This window comes from Pogona vitticeps, chromosome ZW-PAR (genome assembly GCF_051106095.1).
Source record: "Pogona vitticeps strain Pit_001003342236 chromosome ZW-PAR, PviZW2.1, whole genome shotgun sequence".
NCBI classification, from domain to species: Eukaryota; Metazoa; Chordata; class Lepidosauria; order Squamata; family Agamidae; genus Pogona; species Pogona vitticeps.
In genome coordinates, this window is record NC_135800.1 from 7,191,620 (window position 1) to 7,204,603 (window position 12,984).

General features: G+C 46.8%; 1 long non-coding RNA gene across 1 annotated transcript; it reads left to right on the forward strand.

Moving 5' to 3' along the window:
• Window positions 1–53: 53 nt before the first annotated feature.
• LOC110078788 (uncharacterized) lies at window positions 54–10,057 on the forward strand. The gene is made up of 4 exons (XR_012082192.2): window positions 54–793; window positions 3,799–3,971; window positions 5,440–5,676; window positions 6,398–10,057. It is a non-coding gene; the product is annotated as an uncharacterized LOC110078788 (long non-coding RNA).
• Window positions 10,058–12,984: the final 2,927 nt, after the last annotated feature.

Sequence of the window (12,984 nt, forward strand, 5' to 3'; positions counted from 1 at the left end):
AACGGGCGCCTTCGCTCTCCCTTCCCGCCACAATCACGAGGAGAATATGGTCGTAAAATTAAAATGGCCACTTCCTTTCCTTCTCCGTGAATAAAAATGCATGAGGTGGGGGGACACATATGTATCTTGATTTCTAGGACGGCGTTTCTTGGTCTGGGGGTGGCACAAACCATCCCCTCGAGTATCCAGACCCCAAAATGGCAGAGGCCCTTTTTTGGGAAGCGGGGCGAGGTACCCGGCAGAACTGCTGCCCCCCCGCCCGTGTCCCCCCCAGGACCATTGCGACCCTGCCAAAAAATAAAAATAGGGGTCAGACTAGATGACCTCCCCTGCCAAAAAAAGAGGGTCAGACTAGATGACCTCCTTCAGCCTCTGTGACCCCCAAGGCTTTTAGAAAGAGTTGAGCCAAAAGGGCTGAAATATTTTCCTCTTCCCCTTACAGGAAAGACACATCTTATTTTTGAAAAAGGCTTTTATTTCCATGCACTGCCATGCAGCCTGCCAAAGGGTGGGTGGGTTTGTGCAATTTAAGGACCCCTTCAATGTGCTCTGCAAGGCCTTGAGACAATAAAGCGGGGTTTGAGATTTATACCTGACTCTCGATTATTTTTTTGGCCATGCTCTCTGAAATGTTTCAGGTGAGCCTGCCGACGCTTTGGGGGCACTAAAGAGCCGGAAGACCTTCACCCCCATCTTGGCACCACAAGGCCCTGGCGGCTTTTAACAAACCACACCGGGCAAGCCAAGATGGTAGGAACCAACTTTTCCCAGTGAACCCCAGCGCCCGGCTCAGGTGTGTTTTAGTGAGATGTCCAACTTGTCCAAAACAACCTTGACTGCTCCATCTCATCAGGTTATGCGTAATCTCCAAAGATCTGGCGTTGAGTGACAGTTGCCTCTTCGGGCAGAAAATTGAGTATAAATCTTGCATGTGGAGCCCGGCTAGGTTGCCGAGCCGTGCGCGCCCTTGAAGTCTTGTCCCGAGGAAGGTCTACAAACAAATGGCCCAGAGCGGGAACATGGCGAGCTGGGCGCCAGCCTCTTAATTGGGTGAATTAGACCTCTAGCCGGCGGGATACAAATAACCTCAGCCTCGCCTGGCACTGACCTCCCCCTCCTGTAGGGATTTGACTCCTTGTACGCAGCAAAAGTTGGGAACAATTTGCAGGCTCCCCAAGAAATCTATTAGAGGCAGCCAGGGGAGCAAGGAGAGGATTAACCCATGTTACAAAGCCAGAGGCGTGTTTGCCTCCTGAGGGGGATGGCAGGCTTGCAAAGATGCCGGCTGGGGCCGAAGCGTTGAGAAAAGTTTGTACAGCTTAAATATATATATTTATGTATGTGGCTGCTTTTCTAGTAAATACTTGCATGGGTCTTGAATCTCCTTCAGATTTGCCTAATTCACTAGCCTACTCCGTGTTAAGCATAATATATGCAGAAGAATTGCACAAAACTGCCTATGGCAGATAGACCTGTATAACTGGATCCTGTTAAGATCCCAAACTTGTTGAGACTTTCTCCAAGACGCCCAGACCTACTGGCTCCCATTCGGTACCAAGGACCCACAAACAGCAGGCACAGCCCCACAGAAATAGGTTTGATATCCCACTCCTCTTTGAGATAGAGGGAGGCCCCCTTGGAGGTGTCACAGCCAGAACAGCACCCCCACCACCCCACCCGGACCCCTGACAAAACCCAAAGCAGATCCATGATTAATGGCAACTTTCCAGGCTCAAACATAAATGTTCAATTACTGAGGTCCCAGCCTTGGAAGTATCAGAGATGATGCCGATGTTTTTAAATATCTCCACAATACTGAGGCAATAGTCAAGCCCTGATCATTAACACAACCAAGCCTCCAGTGCATTTACAACAATTTCTTGAAACTAAAGGCACCGGTATAACTTTATAATTAGGTTTTGATTTTTCAGGCCATTTAATCCATTTCCACTTGATTACACATTGGTGGCTGAAACACCTATGCTATCACTTTAATTAGGTGTTCTTACTAAATTGTAATCATGCTAGCTTAACTTTTTTTTGTGCTTCCTTTGGATCTTGTAACATTGTATTTTAAATTTGCACAGCATGTGAGGTTTTATAGGCCACCAGAAATGAATGGAGTCCCATTGTGGTATAAAAACGATGTGGAAAAATGGGATCCAATTGCTAGGCCTTAAGTATATCTAGATAGTAGTACAAGTTTATACTTAGTGCCACTTAGTAGTTACTGCCATGCACTGCATTAACATATTTACCTTACCAAGCAGGTATGGTTGAACAGGTAGTTTGTAAGAACTATATTAAGAAGCTGATTTTTTTTCTAATCAGCCCCATCAACTCACAGGCTATCTTGGAGAATTCAGCCAAGTTTTCTGTCTTGCTGGCTTACTGCATGCTTAAAGAAGCCATTAATCTCTTCTTATACAGTACTCCTTCAGTCTTCTCTTTGGTCCACCTCAAGTTCACTTTCTTCCATTTCATAACTGGCAACTAGGTCTAGATTGAACCTCTTCCCTTTCTCCATGGGCAGGCTTCATTCCACTACCCTCTTCAGTGATTTCAGCTCTGTATTTAGTGATTTCAGCTCTATATTCAGTGATTTCAGCTCTGTATTCAGTGATTTAGGCTCTGTACTTCAATCTTCTACAACCTCCTTCTCACATCTGAAACCTTCAGCCTTTTTCCTCTGGCTGCTCCCATCACTCTCTGTTCCTTCTCTTCTGAGTAGTTGCTTCCAAATGGTTCTGAAGCTGCCTCTTACCTCACTTAAATAGTCTCAGCCTGAACCCACCAGCCAATCAAATTCAATCAACAGAATTCCATTACCACTTGTATTCCACCCCAAACAACCAATGGATGATGGCGGAATGTTCACTTTAGAGCCAATTAGATGTCAGAAATTCTGATCCCTGCGCTAAGTACACAAGGCCAAAGCCTTATATTTTTAATGAAAATATTTGGAAACTGCCCTTCATCCATAGGTACACGTAATTCTTTATAAGCAAAATATTTTGCTGCCTTTGTTGTGATTATTAATCCCAAAGTGGTTCACTATCATAGAACATATCATCCATTTCATTTATTTATTTAAAAATGTATTTCTCAAACATTGAACTTGACCCAGAAAGTCCTACACTGGAGAACTAAGACTCTATTTTTTCATAGGATTAAAAATCAGTTAAAAATCTCCAAAAGGACAGATCCATAAGCATCATAAACCTTGCAAGGATCAGTAAGAATCTGGATCTGACAACATGCTGATGCCCCCATTATTATTGTTGTTTATTTTTTGAGAGAGAGAGAGTCTTCCTTGTGTCAAGAGCATCTAACATCAAGCCAGCTTACCAAAGCGCTAATTTCCTTTTATAGTATTTCTCAAAATCTTACTGCTAAGTAACAGTTCCCAAAGTCTCAGCCCTTTGTCTACAAAGAACATCCCCCAACCATGCCCTCTCTAGATGGATTGGACTATAGTTCCCACCATCCACTACCTCCCACCAAGCAATCTGTGAGCTCTCTGCTCTGGATTTGCTTGAAACAAATGCACAGACACTTGGGGAAGGCAGGAGTGGCTTGAGAAGGTGGAAGGGGATGGCCTCTGAACCAGACCCTCTGAGAAAGAGAGAGAGAGAGTAATTACAGGTAGCAACGTACTGCTTGAGTATAATGACTTTAACAAGTGCCTTTCAGCTATTCACGCTGAAAATCTGGCATTTTGGCAAATAACAGCAGGCTGTCTTCAAAATGAGTCGTGTAGCCCAAAGGCTCAGAGCGGATGTGCAAATCTCATTACAGGGTTTCCAGGCAAAACATCCGACAGAGCATGAACACCTGGGCGCCAGGTACCGTAAAGTGCTGACCCTTTGCAAGGCACCGTGGGTTTTCTCCCCTGCCCTCCTGCCATCAGATGATGACTTCCCTAGCCGCTGAATTGAATCAGGCAGAACTGGTTTCCACGTATTTCACAGGTAACGTCATACCTTGCAGAGCATTTGCCAGTTAAAATAACCAGCACTCAGCTTGGTAATCAAATCCTCTAAATTGATACAAAACTGCATCTCGTCTTCTGCCTATAGACCAGTCACATGATGTGGCAGGCTGCATGGGACACAAAACCCAAGAAAGCCCCTTTTCTGCACCACAAATCCCAGCATCCTCTAACTAGGGACAGAATCTGCTCCCTTCCAGCTGGTTGTGGCCTTCCCCCCAAAAAAGAGGAACTTTTCTAAGCTGTGGCATTAACTTTGTGAGGATGAGCAACCTCCACAAGGCCCCATCCCATCTCTCCAACCTTTCCTGTCTTTGGTTTGCCTCTGTACATTTCCTCCTGCTTGCTTTGGCAACAACAACAACTGTACCAAGGCGTGTGTGTGTGTGTGATAGAGAGAGAAAGAGAGAGACCACCCCATTTCCCACCTCCCCAGCTAGCCTACGAGTGCAGGAAGCTATAATAGCTGCCAGATGCTCTTTTTTTAAAACACAGTTTATTATTATTATTATTTGTTGTTGTTGTTCTGTGCCTTTCTTCCACCCACCCGCCCCTCCAATCTCCTCTTCTGACTTGATGAAGTTAAACTACACTCTCAGGGGGAAATTACAAGCATCAGGACTGGATTGGCATCCAAACAGCAGAACAGTTGGTGCTTCAGAGTCTGGGGAGGTAAAGGAACAGCAGGTTTTTGCTGGAAGGGACAACAGCTTTATTTCCCTCTTGGTCTTTGACAACTCAGCAGATGTCCTACAATTATTATTTTACCTCCTAGTAATGGCGTGGCTTCTCTTCCTATCCTCCCAGGTACATGCCCCCCTCTCTTTCTCTCTTGCAGATGTGCAGGTAAGCCTGACACGACTTCAAAGTGGCCCTTGGTGCTGCTTTAGCACCACCTGCCGTTCCGTTCTTCGGTGCAGCTTGGCACCCGAAATGCCAAAGACGTTTTTCCTTCCACCGGGTTGGTGTGTGGAATGTCTTCGATACCGTAAAAGAGATTCTGTCCAGCCTTTACACGTGTGCATGTGCATGTGTACATGTGGGTGTGCATGCTTGCACACAGTCCATTTCGGTTCTTTCAAAACTTCCCAAAGTGGGTACCGAAAATGGTTGAAACTGAAAAAGAGAAACAGGAAGTCAGCATCATTTCAAAATCCATCATCAATGCAATGCCTTCATCAAGCAGGACGGGCCCTACTGTTCTGCATAATGAGGTGATTGCCTTGGGGGCAGACACTTGAATCCGGCAGCTTAGGGAACCTACTGCCATTAAGAGGGCGAAGGAGGCATGTCCCACTTTTGGAAAAAAAATTAAATGCCAGGCCAGCCAGAAAGGTGTATAGACAGAAAGGTGAGGCTCCATCATATTCTACAGCTCAGATGGGTGACTCTGATTCCATAGGGGTGCAGAATCCACTCCAGAGTTTAGTGTGGATTTTATTTTACAGGAGCTATCCAAGGTGCTTACAGTCACAAACCCAGACAGTTTCAGCACTCCAGGTATCTCCTGTAAAGTTCGGAAGAAAACCCAGAAAGGAGATTCACTGTCCCAATGAAATTGGCACCCCAGCCTCTACCAAACATCAGAATGTCTTCGGCCGGTGCTAAAGTCCTCTCATGGAGTCACGAACAGCTGGACACGACTAAACAACTAAACAACAACAAAGGTGCTCCGGCCACCACAGGTATTGTTCCACTTATTTTAAAATATGGTCACCCCGGCTGCATTTTTTTTCGGTAGCCCTTCTGCGTCTTCTGCTGATGGGGGGACCCTAGAAGGTGCCACTGGTCTGGGGTCTCCCAACAGAGCTAATTCATGTGACAGTTCAATGTGAGATCAGCCTGTCCAAAACCTGCAAAAAGGGTAATTGTGGTGAGCCTGTTGTGATACTTCTTTTCTCCTTTAAACTTGCAGAACCGTGGGATGATTTTTGTGTGTGTTATACTCCCCAGAACTGAAACTGGACTTAAGTACTGTACAGTACATAGTCCTGCCATTTACTGTATTTGTTATGGGTTTTTCTGAACCTACCCTGTGAGACTGAATTGGAGGTGAGTGGCGCCATCTTGTGGTAAGCCTTATTATCTCAAGTAGGTTCCAGCAGAAATAAGTTTTTTAACCAAAGGTAGGTGTGTTAAGTCTGTTTCAGCAAGTATATAAACCAGGAAGAATTCAGTATGGATTTGGCATCTAATCAGCATCTTATACAAGATTTTGGTGGCTCTTAAAAGACAAACTAATTTATTATCACACAAACCTTTGTGAACCACTACTCACTTCATTAGCTGGGGAACAGTCCGCAACTCTGTGCTATAATAAATGTTTAGTCCGCAGAATCCCACAGAACACTTTTACTGACAGACATAACGGGAAGAAGAGTAATGTGTGTCTTTCTATTTCTGCAGGATCAAAACGCAGAGCCGAAGTTCTGTAGACTCACCCAAGATCTGGCGCCAGACAAAACCACTACGGTCCAGGAGGTGGCGTTGTTGCAAAAAACGTGCAAAGAAGACAAGACACAGGAGAAATAAATACAATTCCATTTTTCCTACAGATGGGCAGTGCTCTTACTAGGATAAATTATGTACAGTACTCACAAAACATACAAGCTTTTGAGTTGCCCAAAACTTTTCACCGGGCTAAACAGTAAAACAAAAACAAAACAAAAAAAATGGGGAGGAGGGAAAGCATAGAAAATTGATCACATTATTTAAGTCATAGATATTTGCAGTTAAACATCATCCCAAACTACACAGGAGATGCTTCATAAATTAAAGAATCTGTAATCGGCTTCCGTGCCCTGATCAGCTGTTTCTGGAGAACTGGGAAGCTGTCACGTTTTGTGAATTTATTGTGGATCATCAATTGCCCATAACCCTACGAGCTGCTTGTTTCCGATTTGTATTGCTCACTGAATTGTCAGATTTTGGATTTTTCCTGGTCCCTGTGGATCAACTCAGGTGTTTTCTTTTTTTCAAGGACTGGAAGGCCCTTTCAGCGAAGAACCAGTGGGTAGAAACGTTGTTCCTTTCTTTCTTCCTCCCCTGGCTGCTGTTTTCAGGGTTGGGAATAAGCCAACAAATCAATGAAATGGGGATGGTTAGGGGTGTCATTCCTCCCCCTGGCTCTGTAAATATCCACCCTGGCGAAACAAATTCATAGGGCATGGTTTTTTCGAAGGCCACATTTTGGAAAAATAAAACCGGTGGGGAGAAGAACATCGAGTCCCCTTTGACCTCACCAGAACAGAGCTGAGACGCTCTGCAGTTTGATGTAGCTTTTTTAATCAGCGCCTCCAAGTTCGCTGGCTCTGGGCTGATGACCAAAAAGGTCGTTCCAGCAAGAGAGCGAGCTTGTGCCAGGGGAAAAGGGCAAGCGCCGAGTTTGGAGTCTGCCAAAGAACACAACGCATCAATGAGAGAAAGATCAGGAATGCGCCCTGTTTTGTGACTGGAACATTCTTTTTTGCTCAGTTCAGAATCTGTTGTGGGTGCTGCGTATATGACGGAAACCAGAGAAGTTACTTTTCTTGGAGTACCACATCCAGATTTCCCTTGTCAGCACGGCCGATTTCTCTTGCACCTGGAATCCACCGCTTTGCTAAAAGTACAATGCAGAGGATTGGAGCCCACAAAGATATAAACTTATTTATTTATTCAAAATAAAACTTAAATATTTTCTCCTTGAAAAGGATCTAAGGTGGCTTACCACTTTCTGTTGTTGTTGTTAAAAAACATTTAGATCTCAAGTTTGTTAGGAAACATGGGCAGTTTAGAGCAGCTTTTTTGTGGGGCTGCAGGTCTCCGAACACCCCCCCTGCCCCACTAGCTCTAGGGATCTGTAGTCCCCCCCCCCAAAAAAGCAACTTTCCAAAGGCCTGGGAAGCTGGCACAGATTCGGACCTTGCTTGTCTGCCTGCCCCCCCCACCGGCCCCCCAGTTTCCCCTGTGCTCATGAGAGACTCCGGGCTGTATCAACAGCTGCTATCCCGCTGTGGGAAGACACAATGGCGGCCCTTTCTGACAGACAATATACCTGTCATGAGAAAACATAAAACTGGCAATTAATGGCAGGGCTTCGGAGCTGGGCTTTTCAGCCTGGACAATGGAAAGGGTCTGGAAGCGAAAGATTAAACCCAGCGCATCCATGGGAGATGGTTAAACGGCCTCTAGCAAGCTTTCTTTCTTCAGGATGGGGGGGGGGGACTCTCAGCATTGCTTCTCATGGCTAGGATGGAAAAAGTGAGTGTACCAGGGGGGTGTACGTGTGTGGGTGTGCCCCCCCATGCTATGAAGGATGACTCCTAAAGATGGGAACCACGTTTGGGCTATGGGATTTTAGCAGTCAAGTGACTACAATTCCCAGGATCCCCCAGCTGGGATGGCCAGTTAGGAGGCCCACGTCCTTCCAACCCTTAAGAAATACATGTGGCTTCAAATATTTCTTTCTTTATGTCCAGCAAGACTTAAATTTAATCTCCTGGGCTTTGCTGATGTTCAAAATTGTGACTTTTTGCCCCTGCTCTGAAAGAGTTCTTTATTCCACTGCTTTTCCTTAATTAATATTCCCGGCGGTGGCGGTTTTTGAGGAAGAGTCACCTCCCGGCATCTGGAGACCGAGCCGCCAAAGCTAGCCCAATGCCTGGAACTGCCATTAGATCCAAGCTGCCTCTGCTTCTTAGAACAGAAGGGCCGGCTCCTGGCCCCCCTGGCAACCACCGTTAGAGCCAGCCAAGGTGTCTGTTTGCTCACTGGATTTCTGGGCCATAGATGCAACCTCACATTTGCAGCCAGCGTGATGGACAACACATAAGTAGCCGGGCCCAAGGTAGCCTTTAAAAAGCATGAACTAAACTCCTTCCCCAGCTGCATAGGAGGAGAGAGAGAATGGCAGAAAAAAAGAGCCGTCTATTTATTCCTTTTGCCATTACTGTTCCAATTTCTTTCCTATCCCTCTGCCGTGCCAGTCGACCTATGCCCAGGAAAGGTTGAAGCTGATGGAGACAAGTTTCTGAGAAACTTTATAACTGAATAAATGAAAGCTATGTGGTTCACTGTTAGAACCCAAGCTCATTTTTATCACCCCTTTCCATTCCTCTTGTGCCAGAACCAAACTCTCCTGCTGAAGATCCTTACGAAGATGCTCCCTGTTTCTGAATCCACCTCTTTTCAAAACTTACCTTCGCTGGTTGAAATTAGCTCTTGCATCTCAAGAAAATCCAGACCTTTGGAGTTTTGTTTCCCCATCCTGGCTTCTTTCTTCAACACCCTGGCCCTCCTCTTCTGCATTTAGAGGAGACCACACCTTCATGCACCTTGTCCTGGGTGATGAATTGCAACAGCATCAAAAAAAGTGTGCATTTTATATAAAACTAGATGTTTAAAAAAAAACGAGTTAGAAATAACATAGTTACCTGCATGGACTTACACTATTAGGGTACCAGGGTATAACAGTTATATTTCCAAAGTAATACTGTATAATGAAACACAACAAAATGGCTTTAACTGTTATAACAACTAATGTTTTCTCAGTGCTGTACAAGGTTTCTATTAAAGGGCATTTTAAAGCAACTGTGATGACTTTTTCCTGGGTTTAATGCTGTTTTTGTAACACTCCTGAGGTTTTTCTTTAAAAAAAAGGAAAGGAAAAGTAACTAACCATCCAACTTCAATAACTGCAAGAAGTAATGGCAACAGGTTCCTTTTCAAATACTATTGGCAAGTCACAGGAATGAATTACTTGTGAAAACTAACTTTTCAAGTTCAAAACTTGCTATTTAGTATTTTTTATATACAGTATATATACTTGAGGGCCTTCACAACCTGCAAAGTTTCAAAAGATGCCTCTCACATATTTACATCAGACAATAAGTTTTAAAAAGGTAAGCTCTTCTGCTCTTTTCTGTCCAAGTTTGCTTGAGTTCAAAGGAAGGGTCCTTACAGAGCAGGCTTCCGGTTATTGTCAAAAAATTGAACCATATTTTAGCTCTTCGTGACCGTGCCTTATTAGTTTAATGTGCCATTAAGTTGCCCCTGAGCCATGCGCAAACTGTCTCCAAAATGTCCTGTCCCTAACCGTTCTGCTCAGCTCTTCCAAACTGAACATATGGCTTCCTTTATCAAGTCAATCCATCTTAGTCTTCCTCTTTTCCTGCTGCCTTCAGTTTTTCCTAGCAGTCCTGTCTCTAGATCTTAGGGAAAACATTTTAACTTGCAGAAAGAAATCTTAAACAGAAGCAGAGAAACCAGCAAACGCCCCTGGAAAGGGGCAGTGGTTATGCTGGCCTGCGTTTGGCCCCCAGGCAGGCCAGATTCATCCCGAGGGCCCAAGGTTCCTGACCCCGCTTCTGCACCATCTGCTGTCAGTTGTAGATTTCAAGGAAGTGGCCACCTTGCACGATGCCATTTGGCCGGACTCATGAGACCATTCTCCAGCCAGCTACCATGATGACTAAGAAGCCCAATGTCAACAGCAAAAAAACAAAACAAAAAAAAACAACCCTCTATTTTGTTTTGTTTTTTAAATTCTGGAGATTTATCACAGCTCGCGGAGGTGGCTGTGGGTTCTGCTAATTGCCTCGGCTCCAGAACTGAAGCCCAGAGGCACAAAAGGCAGTTGCCCATGAATGTGTGACACAGTAGAAGAATCTGTCCCTTGAGAAGGAGGCTAGCTGATGGCCGGGAGGAGGGCGGGGGGGGCGAAGTTTGCTGTGGAAACAGGAAAGAAAAAAAAGGAGCATCTCATCTCCTTTTGAGAGAAGAATAATGTGTTGTGGAGGCAGGAAAGACACAGGGCGACTCTGTCTGAATTCTCTGCCTGCCTTTTGAGCTGCTGCTGAATGCGCTACGAGCACCGGTTACGGGAAATTACAGAATTGGGAGGAACTGCCATGTATGGACCATAAAGAAGGCCGGCCGCCAAAGAAGTGATGCTTTTGAATTGTGGTGCTGGAGGAGGCTCTTGAGTGTCCCCTGGACTGCAAGGAGAACAAACCTATCCATTCTAAAGGAAATCAACCCTGAGTGCTCACTGGAAGGACAGATCCTGAAGCGGAGGCTCCAATACTTGGGCCATCTGATGAGAAGAGAAGACTTCCTGGAAAAGACCCTCATGTTGGGAAAGTGTGAGGGCAAGAGGAGAAGGGGATGATGGAGGACGAGATGGTTGGACAGGGTCACCGAAGGGACCAACATGAATTTGACCCAACTCTGGGAGGCAGTGGAAGGGAGGGAGGGTCTGGCGTGCTCTGGTCCATGGGGTCACGAAGAGTCGGACACGACTAAACGACTAAACAACAACACACAAGACTACCTTTTCTTCCCATGTTCACAGTCCTTGTTAGAGCCAAAGAATTGACAGCAGATCTCCTCCTTTGCATCAGAAATTCTCAAGGAAAACCTGTTTTTTGCACTTTTCCCCTCCTTTTTTTCTTCTTTTAAATGGGGAGGCTTGTTAAAAATCCCAATAACGATCTCCTCTGGAAATAAGTGGTGCTAGAACTTGTTTTTTTTTTTTAGATCAAACTGTTCTCTGTTGATCTCAGTAATTAAAAAAAAAGTTTTAGCACCACTCATTTGCAGAGTAGAGAATAATTGGGATTTTAACTTATCATACCCTCTGACGGACCTTGCAGGGCTGATCCTGACCTTTTAATAACTTCCTCCTCCAGTCCCCATTTAACAGCCATCCTGGTTGATGGGGGAGGGTGTTTCCTAGAGCTGTAATCCCAAAAAGCAACTTTCCCCATCGGTACCCTCCTACACAGCTCCTCAAGAGAGTTAAATCCACCCCAGAAACAAACAAAAAAGGGCCGGCTCTCCCCGCTTGGTGAAATACACACTTAACATTTTGCCACACGGGTTTAAAAGGTTTTCCCGGCCAGGAAAGAAAACCTGCTTGACCTTATGGAGCAAGACAAAAAGAAGTGGGTGGCCACTTCCTGAGAGATCAATTCCACCCACCCACCTACCCGACAAGCCCCTTCCAAGTTTCTCTGTCTTAAGAAAACCACAGATGACTTTCTCTCGACTTTGGAGGGCGTCGGGGTGCTCAAAGCGGTGCCAGGAAGAGGCCTGAGAACCGTCTTTGGCCGTGAATCACCCTGTCTCGCTGCGACGTCCTCGTCCCCCCCACTCACCCCCCAAAATTCCCCTTTCCCTCCCACCCCTTGGGTCCTTGCCCAGAGAGAGACAGCCAGGCTTCGGATGCCGTGGTTACCAGCCTCTCTCTCTCTCTCTCTGGGCAACCTGGTGGCAGCGGAGGCGGAGCGCAAACCATCTCCGGACCCTCGCCGGCGCGCCCCCGACGGAGCGCTGGGCATCCCAGGCGCGCCCTCTCCGCCTCTTCCTCCTTGCTCCCTTCCAGGACCGCCTGGAGCCCCTCGGGCCATGAGCCCGGCCGCTCCGCCGCCACCGCCTCCCGGTCCTCCTGCCTCTTCCCTGGACAGGTGAGTCGGAGAAGCGACGGGAGGGAATCCAGGCGGAGCGCGTCTTGCGCTTTTTCGCCCCACGCCTCTCCAAAGAGACTAGTTTGGGGGCGGGCGGGCAAGGGATCGAGACCCAGCGGGAAGATCTCCAGGGCGGGGTTCCTGAGATCCAGATCCCCCCTCCCCGGGATCCGTCGAGAGTCTAGGAGGCGGCCAGGGTGCCTCTCGCCTTCCCTGCTCTCCAGGCTGAGGATCTCCCCGAAGCGCGAAGGGCTTTGCGCAGCGCCGCCGGCTCCTGGGGATCAATAGACCCTTCTTCGATCTTGGGGGTGGCCTGTGGGGCGAAGAGGCTCTCCCTCCCTCTTCCATCCCTTTACACGCGCACCTCGCGAGTGGAATTGGCGCAGGGTCTCAAAAACAGCGAGGGTAGATCCGGAGGGACCGGTCCTGGTGGGTGGCTCAGGCAAGCCAGCCCAGCCGCAAGGTGCCAAGAAAGCAGGCTGTGGGCCCTGGCCTTCAAGGCTCCGGAGAGCTGCCGAGGAGACACAGCAGTCCCTTTATGGCTGT